Source organism: Mustela putorius, unplaced genomic scaffold (genome assembly GCF_011764305.1).
Source record: "Mustela putorius furo isolate JIRA1106 unplaced genomic scaffold, ASM1176430v1.1 tig00000196_pilon_pilon_pilon, whole genome shotgun sequence".
In the NCBI taxonomy this organism is placed as follows: domain Eukaryota; kingdom Metazoa; phylum Chordata; class Mammalia; order Carnivora; family Mustelidae; genus Mustela; species Mustela putorius.
In genome coordinates this window covers 13,113,374-13,126,507 of record NW_025421310.1, presented here as the reverse complement: position 1 = coordinate 13,126,507, position 13,134 = coordinate 13,113,374, and the positions used below count along the sequence as shown (strand labels likewise).

Here is a 13,134-nt window from a genome sequence, read left to right as displayed (position 1 = left end):
TGCCTTGGTAGAAATGCAGAAGGGTTTTCTGTAGACAAGGTCCTGGCATCTGTATTCGTTGTACTTATATTCATTTTACTTATTCCTTTTTACTTATATTCCATTGTACTTATTCCTTTCCGGTTTGGACACCCTTTATTTCTTTTTCTTGCCTAATTGCTTTGGCTCAGACTTCCAGTTCTGTGTTGAATAAAAGTGGCAGGAGTGGGCCTCCTTGCCATGCTCTCGATCTTCGAAGCTTTCAGCCTTTCACCATTGGGTGTGGCCTTCATTATGTTGAGGCCCTTGATACCTAATATGTTGAGAGGGTTTTTTTTTTTTTTTTAACCATGAAAGCATTGCATTTTGTCAGATGCCTTTTCTGTTACTATTGAGATGATCATATGACTTTTTTTTTTTTTAAGATTTTATTTATTTATTTGACAGAGAGCGATGACAAGCAGGCAGAGAGGCAGGCAGAGAGAGAGGAGGAAGCAGGCTCCCTGCTGAGCAGAGAGCCTGATTTGGGGCTCGATCCCAGGACCCTGAGATCATGACCTGAGCCGAAGACAGTGGCTTAACCCACTGAGCCACCCAGGCGTCCCAAAGATGATTATATGACTTTATCCTTCATTTTGGGAGGTGGGTGATGGTTGCACAACAGTATGAATGTACTTAAAATGTCACTGACCTGTATACTTCTAAATGGTTAAGATGAAAAATTATCTGTAAATTGTCTGTTATCTGTAATTTACCACAATAAAAAAATTGGGGGGAAAAGTTTATTTTGAAAATAGGGCTAAATTTGAAAATAAAATTTAGATCATAATAGCAATATGTGATTCATTTTTGAATAAACAAAGAACGAATCAAATGATGGTTTTTGGGGGCGTGTTTGTTTGTTGGTTGGTGGGGAAGGAAGGTGAAAGGATTAGAATTTTTTCTACAAAATTATTTCACATTTGACTTTTCTAACCTAAGATATAAGGTTAATTTTTGCAGAATTATTCTAGGGTGCCAACGATGTCCCCAAATGCCTCTCTCTTAACTCCTTAAATATTCACCTTATACTTTTTTGAAGGCTCATTGTGCCATTATCCTTGTGGATATTAAGTTCTTCCAAAGTTAACTAATGTCTCAGATTCCAATTGTTCAAGAGATTTGGATGGGATTCTGTCACTTATCTCCCCGACCCTGACAAAGACTTTCTGTAACCAAGCATGTTTTGTAAGATCTGCAGTTTCACCTTGAATCAGAGGGTCGCAAAGAGGCTGGCCTACGAAGAAGCTTCTGTAACAAGAGAGGAGTCACACTAGAAGTAAGCAGGGACACGCTTGGCGGGGACTACCACATCAGTGGTCAGTTAAATATTGTTGTGATAGCAGGCTTTTATTTCCCCACAAAGTCTTGTAATTGCAAGACCCAGATGATGAACTCTGATAACGAGGACTCCTGCAGCCAGGATCCTAGTGGTTTGGTAAATGTTTGCTGCCCTAACAGCGAACCAACAAAGATTGTGATAACCTTCACATACTTCAGATTTCCTTTTAAGTTAAGCCGCAACATCAGTCCCTGGTTTTTTCAATGCTAATTTTTCTGAGTCTGCTCCTACTTTCTACTGGTGACTTCTGTTACTGGATTCAGATAAGCCACACACAACGCCTAAACAATTCCAAAGACCCTTTGAACCCACCCACACCTGTCTCTCCACTGACATTACCCTATTGCTCTTATTTCCTCTGACTCCACCCAACAACCCAACATCGCAGCCAGAATGGCCATTTCATCCCACCTGGGCCCTTTCACTAGAGGCCCATCGTTGCCTTTTGGAAAGCAAACAAGCTCTTTGTCATTTACTTAGCATTCCACACTGGTGGCAGATCAATAAACGTGTTGAGTCAATGAACTGCCTGCATTTTCCCTATGGAGAATTCTACCACAAATACATTTCCCGTGATCATAATAGGAAAGAGCCACAGAAAATTAAGACATTTCACAAACATATTCCATGGGTGGCTGTCTCATTCTCTTGGCTCTGGAAACCAGTGCATGGTATTTTGCAAGACTTTGAAATAGATATTTTTAGAATTGTCCTCTTACCTCTTCCAAGAAAGGACTTCCACACAGTCTTGATACCTGTGTCTCTGTTGAGCCATCATCCCCACCATAAGGTTTCTTAGAAATCTGCGTGTGTGTGTGTGTGTGTATTTTTTTTTTATTCTTCATTTTGTTAATGTGGTGTGTCACATTTTTTATTTGCATATGTCAAACCATCTTTGCATGGCAAAAATAAATCCCATCTGGGGGACACCTGGCTGGCTTAGTTGGAAGGACAAACAGCTCTTGATCTTGGGGTCATGAGTTTGAACCCCACATTGGGTGTAAAGATTACTTAAATAAATAAAACTTAAAAAAATAAATCCCATCTGATCATAGTATATGATCCTTTTTATATGTTGTTGAGTTCAAGTTGCTGCTGTTTTCTTGAGGATTTCTGCATCTATTACATCAGGGATATTGATCTATAATTTTCTTTTAGTCTCCTGTCTGGCTTTGGTATCCAGGTCCTGCTGGTCTTGTAAAATCAGTTTGGAAATAATTCCCTCCCCTTCTGATTTTTGGAAGAGTTTGAGAGGGATGGGTTTTAATTTTTCTTTAAATCTTTGATGGGGGCACCTGAGTGGCTCAGTCAGGTAAGCATCAGACTCTTGATCTCAGCTCAGGTCCTGATCTCAGGGTCGTGAGTTCAAGCCCTGCATGGAGCCTCCTTAAAATGAATGAATGAATGAATGAATGTATGTATGTGCAATCGGATTCACCAGTGAAACCATCAGGTCATTATTGGTCTTTTCATCATTTCTGTTTCTTCATGACTAAGTCTTGGTAAATTGTATGTTTCTAGAAATGTATTAATTTCTTTTAGTTTATCCAAATTGTTGGCATATACTTGTTCCCAGGAGTCTTTTAAGAGCCACTGGATTTCTGTGGTGTCAGTTGTAATGACTCCTCATTCACTTATACTTTTGTTATTTGAGTCCTCTCTTAACTCTAGTTTAAGGTCAAAAGACAGAAGTGTTAAAGATAACCACAGCTATAATAATTTGTTAATGGGTGCAGTATAGGAAAGGAGGTAAGCTATGTCATCAAAAACACAAAATGTTGGAGGGGGAGTAAAATGATAGAATTTTTATATGTCATCAATGTTCAGTTTTTACCAGCTTTAAATAGACTGCTACTTCTATAAAACGTCTAATGTAAGCTTCATGGCAATCACAAAGTAAAAACCTAAAGTAGAGTCACACAAGATAAAGAAAGGGAATCATAGCATACCACTATGGGAAATCATCGATTCAGAAGGAAAACAGTAAGAGGAAGAAAGGAACAAGGGAACCAGAAATCAGCCACGAAACAGTAAGATGGCAGAGTAATCAAGAATTACTTTAAGTATAAAGAGATTAATTTTGAAATCTAAAGGCATGGAGTGGATGAGTGGATATAAAACCAGACCCCAACTATATGCTATCAATATAATACTTAACTCTAGTGTAAAGGTTGATGGACAGAAGTACTAAAAATAATTTTAAGGACACATGCAGGCTCAAAGGGGAGGCACATAAAAAGATAATTTTTTATTATTATTTTATTTTGAGGGAGAAAGTCCATGAGGATGAGTGAGGGGAGGGGGCAGAAGCAGAGAGAGAATCTCAAGCAGACTCCATGCTGAGCGTGGAGCCCAATGCGGGGCTCAACCTCATGACCCTGAGATCATGACCCAAGCTAGAACAGGAGTCAGACACTCGGTTGACTGAGCCACCCAGGTGCCCCTGAAATAGATAATTTCACGCAAATGAAGCTGACAGAGAGCAGGGGTGGCTATACTTATATCAGACTATTTTGACTTTAAGTCAACTGTAGAAGAGACCAAAAAGTCCCCCAAATCCCCCCAAAACTAACAAGAGACAAAGAAGGTCATACTATAAGGATAAGAGTCAGTTCATCAAGAATATAGAACTGTCGTGAATAGCTGTGCACCTAACACCAGAGCACCCAGATGTATAAAGCAAATACCGACAGGTCATTAGTAACTTGAAGCAGTAATGAACTCAGCAACTAGGTGTTGCCCCACAGGGCCTACTGCCATCTATCATCTCTCTTAAGTTAGGGAGGCCATACAGGAGTACAAACAAGTCCGGTAACTGCTAGAAGATCTTCTCTGGATGAGTTAGAGTCTGAAGAACATATTATCTTTGCAACAGAAGCCCGTGGATACTTAATCGGAAAAGGGGTTTCATAGAGCAAGTCAAGAATCAAGGGTACCTCTGATACAGGGCACCTCCCCAAGGTGATGGGCTAATGCATACAAGCAAGGGTGCAGAATGAGGTGGAAAGACAGGAGGCCAAGGAGCAATGACTGAGGCAATGGGCAGACCATAAAATGGGGCCTGCTGAGAACATCCCTTGGCAAGCAGACAAGGTCTCTCAAAGGTGTCAGCTCAGGGTCTTCACGGCGCAGACTCTGAGGCCTGCCCCAGCCTTCCTTTCTGAGCCGCCATAGTGGGGATTTATTTTCTTTAGAATCTTTCCCAAGGAGAAAACATCTTTCTGCTGCAAAGGAGGAACCAAGAAATTAACGAAGCTTAGGCAAGGACACAAATGTAAGAGTTGAGTCACTGCTGGAGAGTAAGTGGCAGGGTTTCCCCAAGGGGAAGGGCCTGGACATTGCAACTCCCCTCCTTTCTCTCTCCCCACCCCACCCCCATTCCATAGCCAGGGGCTCGGTCCTTACCTCTCACAGTCCCCAGACATGGGGAAGGAATAGCATCGAACATTTATACCCAGAACCTTCCTCCTCAAAGGAATCAGGACAGCAGAGCTCAAAGCAGGGCCAGAAGATGCAGCTGGGGCCACAGAGGTTGGTCCAACTCAGGGGCAGGATGGTGTCATCATGACAGCAGTGCTCCAAGGGGTTGGAGATCTGGTCCCCACACCTGGGTGCAGAATAGCACAGCCATGCCCCTGGGCCAGTAGGGGCGTCTGAGCAGACATTGCTGCTGTAAGCCCAAGGAGGACCAGACACTGACTCTCCATGGCCTCTGTGAGCCATGACCCCACTTCCCAAGGGCAGCCTGTCCCTCTTCACTCTTGCCCCATCCTCGTACTCACCTGTGACTGTCCTTGAGCACCGGAGGAGAAGGAAGACCAACACGCAGACAGGAGCTGGAGGAGAAGGAAAAGAGTTTGAGATGGGGCTGGAGTGCGGCCGCTGGGCTGACTGATCTCAGGAAGGACAGGTCAGGATGGGGAAGGCTTACACCCAGATTTGCTCTATAGGCTTGGGTTTGGGGCCGGCTCAGCATAGCCTCTAGCTCCTGAAGCAGGTGAGAGTCCAGATCGCTGGGCCTGAGCGGCCTGGACCCTTTAAGGGCAGAGAATGCAGGAAAAACTCTTTGGATGCCATGATTAGGATTCTAAGAATGCAGTGGAGTTTCCCAGTTGGGAGAGGGGTGGGGCAGGTGTTAAAGATATCTAGAGGGTGAAGAGGAAGAGGAAGGAAGCTGAGGTGAGATTGACAAGGAGAGAATTTAGGTGCAGAGCTGCTTTGGGGATATGACTGGGCTTGAACAGGTGTTGAAGGTGGAGCTCCCCTTATCTGTGTTGTAGCTTCTGGGCCCCCGTGACTCTGGATGGAGTTGGAGAGAGACAGGAGATGGGAAAGAAGGAGTGGAGCATGCAGGGTTTGTATGATGCAGTCATATGACTGGAGTAGTGATTCACCAAGTTCATGCTCCGCAGTTGTCCTTATTTTGAAAGCATGTAGAGAGGCAGGTAACAATGGGATTGTGTGGGTAAAACAGGAGGCAAGGGTATGTTTCATCTTGTGCACTTGTACATGGAAAATGTCCCATTACTCCATAACCTCAGTCCCCTCCTGGTTCACTGCAAATCAGATAGTGAAGGCAGGTGTGAGCATCACCCCATATTGTGGCTCTGGAGTGCTCCTGGCCTTCAGCACGACCGGGCATTATCAGATATGGTGCAGTCGGGGTGGGGATGGGGGGCTCTCTCTGTTTATTTCAAGCTTTCTCCCTGACGAAACACCTGGTATTTCTCTATTTCCCAGGTACCTTATCCTTAGATGTTTCAAGAGATTCTGTCCCAAACCACCTTGTTTCCTCTGTGGAAAACTATTTGGAATCATCCTCGCAGCTGTCCCATGATCTGTCAGAAGAGCAGATCTTCTAGAAGGGAACCAAAGGAGAACTACAGTTGCAATTTCTTTTCAGGAGGTTGTTGTGGGGACCCAAAGAGCACATGCTTCTAGAGGGCAGAACATAATAATGTTAATAATAACAGGGTGCCTGGGTGCTCAGTCATTTAAGCATTGACTCTTGATTTCAGCTCAGGTTATGATCTCAGGGTTGTGAGACCGAGCCCCGCCTCGGGCTCCGCGCTCAGCTGGAGTCTGCTGTCCCTCTCCTTTCCCCTCTGCCTCTCTCCTGACACGCACCCTCTCTATTTTTCTCTTTCTCACTCAAATAAATAAATACAGTCTTTTTATTTTTTATTATTTTTATTTTTTAAAGATTTTGTTTATTTATTTGTCAGACAGAGATCGCAAGTAGGCAGACAGTGGGGTGGGGGTGGGGGAAGCAGGTTCCCTGCCCAGCAGAGAGCGGGATGCCGGGCTCAATTCCAAGACCCTGGGATCATGACCTGAACCAAAGGCAGAGGCTTTAACCCACTGAGCCACCCAGGTGCCCCAGTAAATACAATCTTTTTGAAAAATGATCCAGTACTAGAGGGGAAACTACCAGCCAAAATCATTTTGGGGAATAAAAGCAAAGGGGAGGAGGGACTTTTAATAGATGGGGTCTGCTTATAAACCTTTGGGGAAAGATCTGAAAACCTTTTATGATAATAGCTGTTTCTGACATGCATCTATTGAATTGATAAAGTAATACCAGTGGCTTTTTATCATGTCCCACTCCCCCCTTAAATTGCGCTTAAAATCCCAAATACTTTTTTTTAAGATTTTGTTTATTTATTTCAGTGGTCACAAGTAGGCAGAGGCAGGCAGAGAGAGGGGAGGAAGCAGGCTCCCCACTGAGCAGAGGGCCCGATGTGGGGCTTGATCCCGGCACCGTGAGACCATGACCTGAGCCAAAGGCAGAGGCTTAACCCACTGAGCCACCCAGGCGCCCCTCCCAAATACTTTCTGCCCTTGGGATTTTTCTGGCTTCTGGGCTTTGCTTTTTTTTAATATTTAAAAATACTTGGCACAATAGTTCAGTTCTTTACCAGTGACTTAGGCATGATACAGTATTGTCATTGGAATTTAGTGAGTATTAGTCATGTGCATATGGGGAAATATGTTTGGGTCTGCTGCTGGGAAATTGTAAGAATTAGTCCTCTTGCATCATGTCCATGATTACTAATCACTTTTCTTCCCCTTTACAGCACAAATAAGGGTTTCGAGTTCTAAACAGACAAAAAAGATAGACAATTCGGCAATAATAGCTGGAGACTTCACCACCCCCATTTTCAGTAAGAGAACAATAAGGCAGATAGATGGTCATCAAGAATATAGAATACTTGAAAAATCACTAGAAACCCACTAAAACTAACAGACATCTATAGAACACTTCAAAATAACAAAATGGACATTCTTCCTAAATTTGCATGTGACATTTTACTAAATATGCCATATTCTAGGCCATTTGAAAAGTCTCGATAACATAAAAGGATTGAAGTTCTACAAAGTATGTTCTCTGACCACAGTGGAACTAAATGGGAAATAACAGAAGGAAATTCGGGAGATTCACAAATATGTGGCAGTTTAAAACCCAGCTCCTAAGTAAAATAACCAGTGGGTCAAGAAAGAAAATCACAAAGGAAATTCAAAAATAGTTTGAGACAGAAGAAAATGAAACCACAGTGTATCAAAACATATGGCACACAACTTACAGCAGTGATGACAGAGAACTCTGTAGACTTAAATATCTATGTGATAGAAGAAGAAACCTCTCAAAGTAATAATTTAGTCTTCTGACTGGAAAAATAAGAGCAAATAAATCCAGAGGAGCAGAACTAGGTAAATAGTGAAGATATCAAAGAAAATAAATGAAATGGGAGAGTAGGAAAAAGACCTCAAAAATCAATAAAATGAAAAGTATATTCTTTGAAAAGATTATCAAAGTTGGCAAACCTTTAGCAAAAGTGACCAAGAGAAAAGAATCCTTAAATTAATGCCAAGCATTCATAAACTTAAAAAAAAGAAACAACAGAACTTTCCAGCTCACATTATGAGGCCAATATTACCCTAGTATCAAAACCAGACAAAGATATCACAAGAGAACTATAGACCAACATCTCCTATGAATAGAAACTAAAAAAATTCTAAAAAAAAATTCTCAACAAAAAAACTAGCAAACAAAATCCAACCATTTATATAAAGAATTCTGCACCATGACCAAGTGGGATTTATCCCAGGAATGCAAGGTTGGTTCAGCATATGAAAATTAATCAATGTAATAAACCTTATTAGTAGAATATGCTAGGGGAAACATATGATTATGATTCTGTATCAAATGATACAGAAAAGGCATTTGACAAAGTCTACATTCTTCCATGATTAAAACAACAACAAGGAACAAACTGGGAACAACAAAGAATAAACTGGTAATCAAGAGAGCTTCCTCAACATGATCAAAGGTATCTATAAGAAAACCCACAGCTGGGTGCCTGGGTGGTTCAGTGGGTTAAGCCTCTGCCTTCAGCTCAGGTCATGATCCTGGAGTCCCGCATCGGGCTCCCTAGTCTGCTTCTCCCTCTGACCTTCTCCTGTCTTCTTTTTTTTTTTTTTTAAGATTTTATTTATTTATTTGACAGAGAGAGATCGCAAGTAGACAGGAAGGCAGGCAGAGAGAGAGAGAGGAGGAAGCAGGTTCCCTGCTGAGCAGAGAGCCCGATGCGATGCGGGGCTTGATCCCAGGACCCTGGGATCATGACCTGAGCCGAAGGCAGAGGCTTAACCCACTGAGCCACCCAGGCGCCCTGGCCTTCTCCTGTCTTATTTTCTCTCTCTTTCAAGTAAATAAAGAAAATCTTAAAAATATATATATTTAAAAAAAGAAAGAAAGAAAAGAAACCCTACAGCTCACTGTAATGGCAAAAGACTGAGTGCCCCCCCCCAACATCAGGAAGAGGGAAAGTACATCCACTCTCACCACTTGATTTAACACAGCACTGGAAGTTCAAGCCAGAGAAATGGGGCAAGAAAGGAAAAAAAATCTGATTGGAAAAGAAGATGTAAAACTATTTCTATTTGCAAATGATTGATCATCTTGTACATTAAAAATGCTTAAGGAAGGGGCGCCTGGGTGGCTCAGTGGATTAAAGCCTCTGCCTTCGGCTCAGGTCATGATCCCAGAGTTCTGGGATCGAGCCCCGCATCGGGCTCTCTGCTCGGCAGAGAGCCTGCTTCCTCCTCTCTCTCTGCCTGCCTCTCTGCCTACTTGTGATCTCTGTCTGTCAAATAAATAAACAAAATCTTTAAAAAAAAATAAAAAAAAATAAAAATGCTTAAGGAAGCTACTAAGACCACCATAGACCTAACAAAGTAAGCAAGCTTGCAAGGTGCAAGACCAACGTATAAAAATCCACTGTATGCCCTTGCAAAGAAACATCTGGCATTGAAATTAAGAAAATAATTCTGCTTACAACAGTACCAACAATAATAAAATACTTGTAAACAAGTTTAACAGAGGAAGTGCAGAATGCATACATGGAAAACTATGAAACTGTTGAAAGGATTTAAAGAACATGTAAATAAATTGAACGACATCCATATCCATAAATTAAAAAGCAATATTGTGAAGATGCTGGTGCCCCCAAGTTGACCTACAAATTCAATGCCATTCCTATCAAACTCCCAGCTGGCTGCTTTGCAGAAATTAACAAGTGATCCTAAAATTCATGCTGGAATGCAAGGGACCCAGAAGAGCGAAGGCAAAGAGGAACAAAGTTGTTGAACTGATGCTCCATGATTCCAAAGCTTACTACAAAGCCTCAGTAGTTAATTCAGTGTAGTACTGACCCAAGAGATGCGCACATACAGATCAATGGACAGAATCAACAGTTCAGAAATAAATCCGTATATTTATGGTCAATTAAATTCCAACAAAAGTGCTATGACAATTAAATAGAGAAAAGAATAATATTTTCAACAAATGGTGCTGGGAAAAGTGGGTGTCTGTATGCAAAAGGAGACTAAGACAGACATGAGAAGGAAGGAAGAAGGAGAAAAAGAGGCATCCCTTGCACATACCGTACACAAAGACTAACTTCAAATGGATCATAGACCTAAATGTTAAGAGTTAATGCTATAAAACTCTTGGCAGAAAACAGTGGAATAAATCATAAGGACCTTGGTTTAGGCAAGTATTTTTTTAGCTAAGACATCAAAAGCACAAGAGACAAAGGAAAAAATAGAATTTATCAAAATTAAAAACCTATGTACTGCCCACAAAAATATCAAGGACACGAAAAGATAGTCATGTTGTGGGAGAAGATATTTACAAATCACATATATGAGAAGGGATGACTCTCCAGAGTATGTTGAAAAACTCTTACAACTCAATAACGAAAGAACACTCCAATTTAAAAGTGGAAAAGTAAATAAATAAATAGATAGATAGATAGATAAAAATGGAAAAGTTTCTGGGTGGACGCTTCTTCAAAAAGGATGTAGAGACAGCGAGTCAGCACACGAAGAGATGCTCGTCATTGTTCACTAAGGGAATGCAAATTAAAACTACAAGATAGCACTTCACAGTCCCTAGGATGACTGTAACAAAAAGAAAAGTGGAAAATAGCAAGGATTGGAGAGGAGGTGGAGAAATCCGAACCTCATATGTTGCCGACAGGAACATAAAGTGGTTTAGCAGCCGTGGAAAATAGTTAAGCAGTTCCTCAAAGAGTCAAACATAGAATTACCGTTTGACTCAGCAATTCAGAACTGAGAACGGGTACCCACATGCAGGTATACACATGTCCATAACAGCACTATTCCCAGTGGCCAAAAGATGGGAACAGCCCCAAGATCCGTTAACAGACGAGTGGATAAACCAGTTGCGGGATATACGCACCATGGAATATTATTCAGCTCTACGAAGGAAGGAAGTCATGTAATGTAAAAGGTCACATATGGTAGGACTGATTCCCTTCATACGAAATGTCTAAAATAATAGGAAACCCATGGAGAGGGAATGCAGACGGCAGGTTGCCAGGGGTCGGTGTAGGAGGGGAGGAGGAGCAGCTATTAAATGGGGATGGGGTGGCCTCTGGCTCCAATCCTAGGGTGGCTCAGATAAAAAGCAATTCTGGAAGAAGAAGAGCGAGAGGAGGGGAAGGGAGTCCAGGGAAGGAGGTGAGAGAGGCGTAGTTGCCCAAAAGGAAGTGTTACCAATGCAGCCTGCTTGCTCGTCCGGATGGACCATAGATGACAAAACTCCATCCACTTCTCCTTCCTCCCTGAGCCTGGACTGGACTGGGTCCCTAACTTGGACACAGATCCTGGTGCAGTTGTGCTTCATGTCTGGGATCTGACACCTCCCAGCAGCCCGAGCTGAGAGCTCAAGGACTTGGGGAAGCAGTGCTGGAAGCAGTGCTGGAAGCAGAGGCAGAAGGTGCAGTTGGAACCACAGAGGCAGGCCCCCTCACCACCGCTCCAGGAGGTCTGTCTGCCTCTTTATAACTGAGCACCCGCAGCTACCCCCATAGTCCAGTATCTGGGGGAGTCAGAGCTGGGTTGGATTCCAAGGATTGGCCTAGGATCTCTGGAGCCCCCACCTCCATCCACGGTACCATCTCCTCCCTCCACACTCTACCTGCTCTCACTTGCGATTCCTTCCGAGCCTGAGCCCAGGAGTTCAGAATGGGAGGCAGCAGCTGAGGAACAGAGGGACAGGAGAACGATGGAGAGAGCATAAGCATAAGCATCCAGTCAGCACCGGGGTACGCCAGATGACGTCACTGAGCTGCATTCAGCGTGGGCCGCAGCTCAGAGTGGATGTTGATACGGACTCAGGGTGGCAGGAAGGGCTCCGGGAAGGGTCGGGTCTAATAGTTGCCGGTCAGGGGGGAGACTGATCTGCAGCCAGAGCTGACCTGGGGGTGATTACATTTGAGGTTCAAGGGTCCATTTGGGATGCGGCAAGACAGAAGCTTGGGGGGAGTGCCCCGTGGATCCTTACCAAAGATCCTGGGCACCACGGTTCTTGAATCTCGGCTCCAGAGCAGGTGTGGGCAGAGCAGCCACAGAGCTGGGGCTGGGACTTTATCCTGGGACTCTGATAGACACCCCTACCCCACCTAGGGAACTTACTGGACTCCCATGACAACAGAGGAGGCTGAGCTGCTAAAAGGGGAGGGGTGTGAAGACCCACAGTCATGTTGATCCTACCTTCAGCCTCCCCGGGAAACACCTGGGACCAGGACTGTGAGAGCTGAATGCATTTTTTGGAAGTGATGGGGCAGCAAGTCAGTGGCTCTTAGGAAAGGAGAGCAAGCTTGTGCCGGGAGCCTCTGGTGTCCCCGCACTTCTTAACCATCTGTGTGCGACTCACTAGGAAAAATAGACACTACGTCATTGCATGGCTTACAGTCCAAAAGAAAGTTTCATACCCCTTAATGGTCAAGATTCTCTGCAGTGCATACATTTCTATTTCTAGTCTATTCTCTTAACCTTTTAAAAATACCCATCATGAGAGACTCACTCCTTTTACATCCAGACTCCGTGTCCTGACCCACAGTTAAACACTTCTTTCCCTTGCAACGAGCTGAGGAGAGGGGATGTCTGATGAGCAGGGGAGAGTGGGGCTGGGAGGGGAACGTGCTGTCCCCCACCCTTGGGGAGGACCGTGGTAATTGCACAATTGTTTCTGCTTCAGAAGCCTCCTCCCTGGTTTCCTGCCTCCTGTCTCAATCCTCCCGTCCACCCCCCTCGCAGGAGACAGACACAAGGGATCTCCCACAGTCTGAAACCTCACCACTTCCATCCCTGCTAAGGACCCTGTGAAGTTAAGTCCAAAATCCTCACTGAGGCCCAGAGGTTGACTGGCCCGGCTCTCAGCCCTCCTAGGCCTGGGCCCCACT

The 13,134-nt window shown here is 43.7% G+C and overlaps 1 long non-coding RNA gene across 10 annotated transcripts; it reads right to left on the bottom strand.

Moving 5' to 3' along the window:
- Window positions 1-3,700: 3,700 nt before the first annotated feature.
- On the bottom strand, window positions 3,701-12,884 carry LOC101678922. Of its 10 annotated transcripts, XR_006605822.1 has the most exons (6): window positions 12,234-12,434; window positions 11,868-11,928; window positions 11,444-11,647; window positions 5,143-5,196; window positions 4,766-4,995; window positions 3,701-4,584 (listed from the first exon to the last, which is right to left on the bottom strand). It is a non-coding gene; the product is annotated as an uncharacterized LOC101678922 (long non-coding RNA). The 10 variants fall into 10 exon arrangements; XR_006605825.1 differs by lacking the exons at window positions 11,444-11,647; window positions 11,868-11,928; window positions 12,234-12,434 and adding exons at window positions 12,443-12,604; window positions 12,756-12,884 and having other exon boundaries at window positions 3,702-4,584; XR_006605823.1 differs by lacking the exon at window positions 12,234-12,434 and having other exon boundaries at window positions 3,702-4,584; window positions 4,766-4,967; window positions 11,868-12,165.
- Window positions 12,885-13,134: the final 250 nt, after the last annotated feature.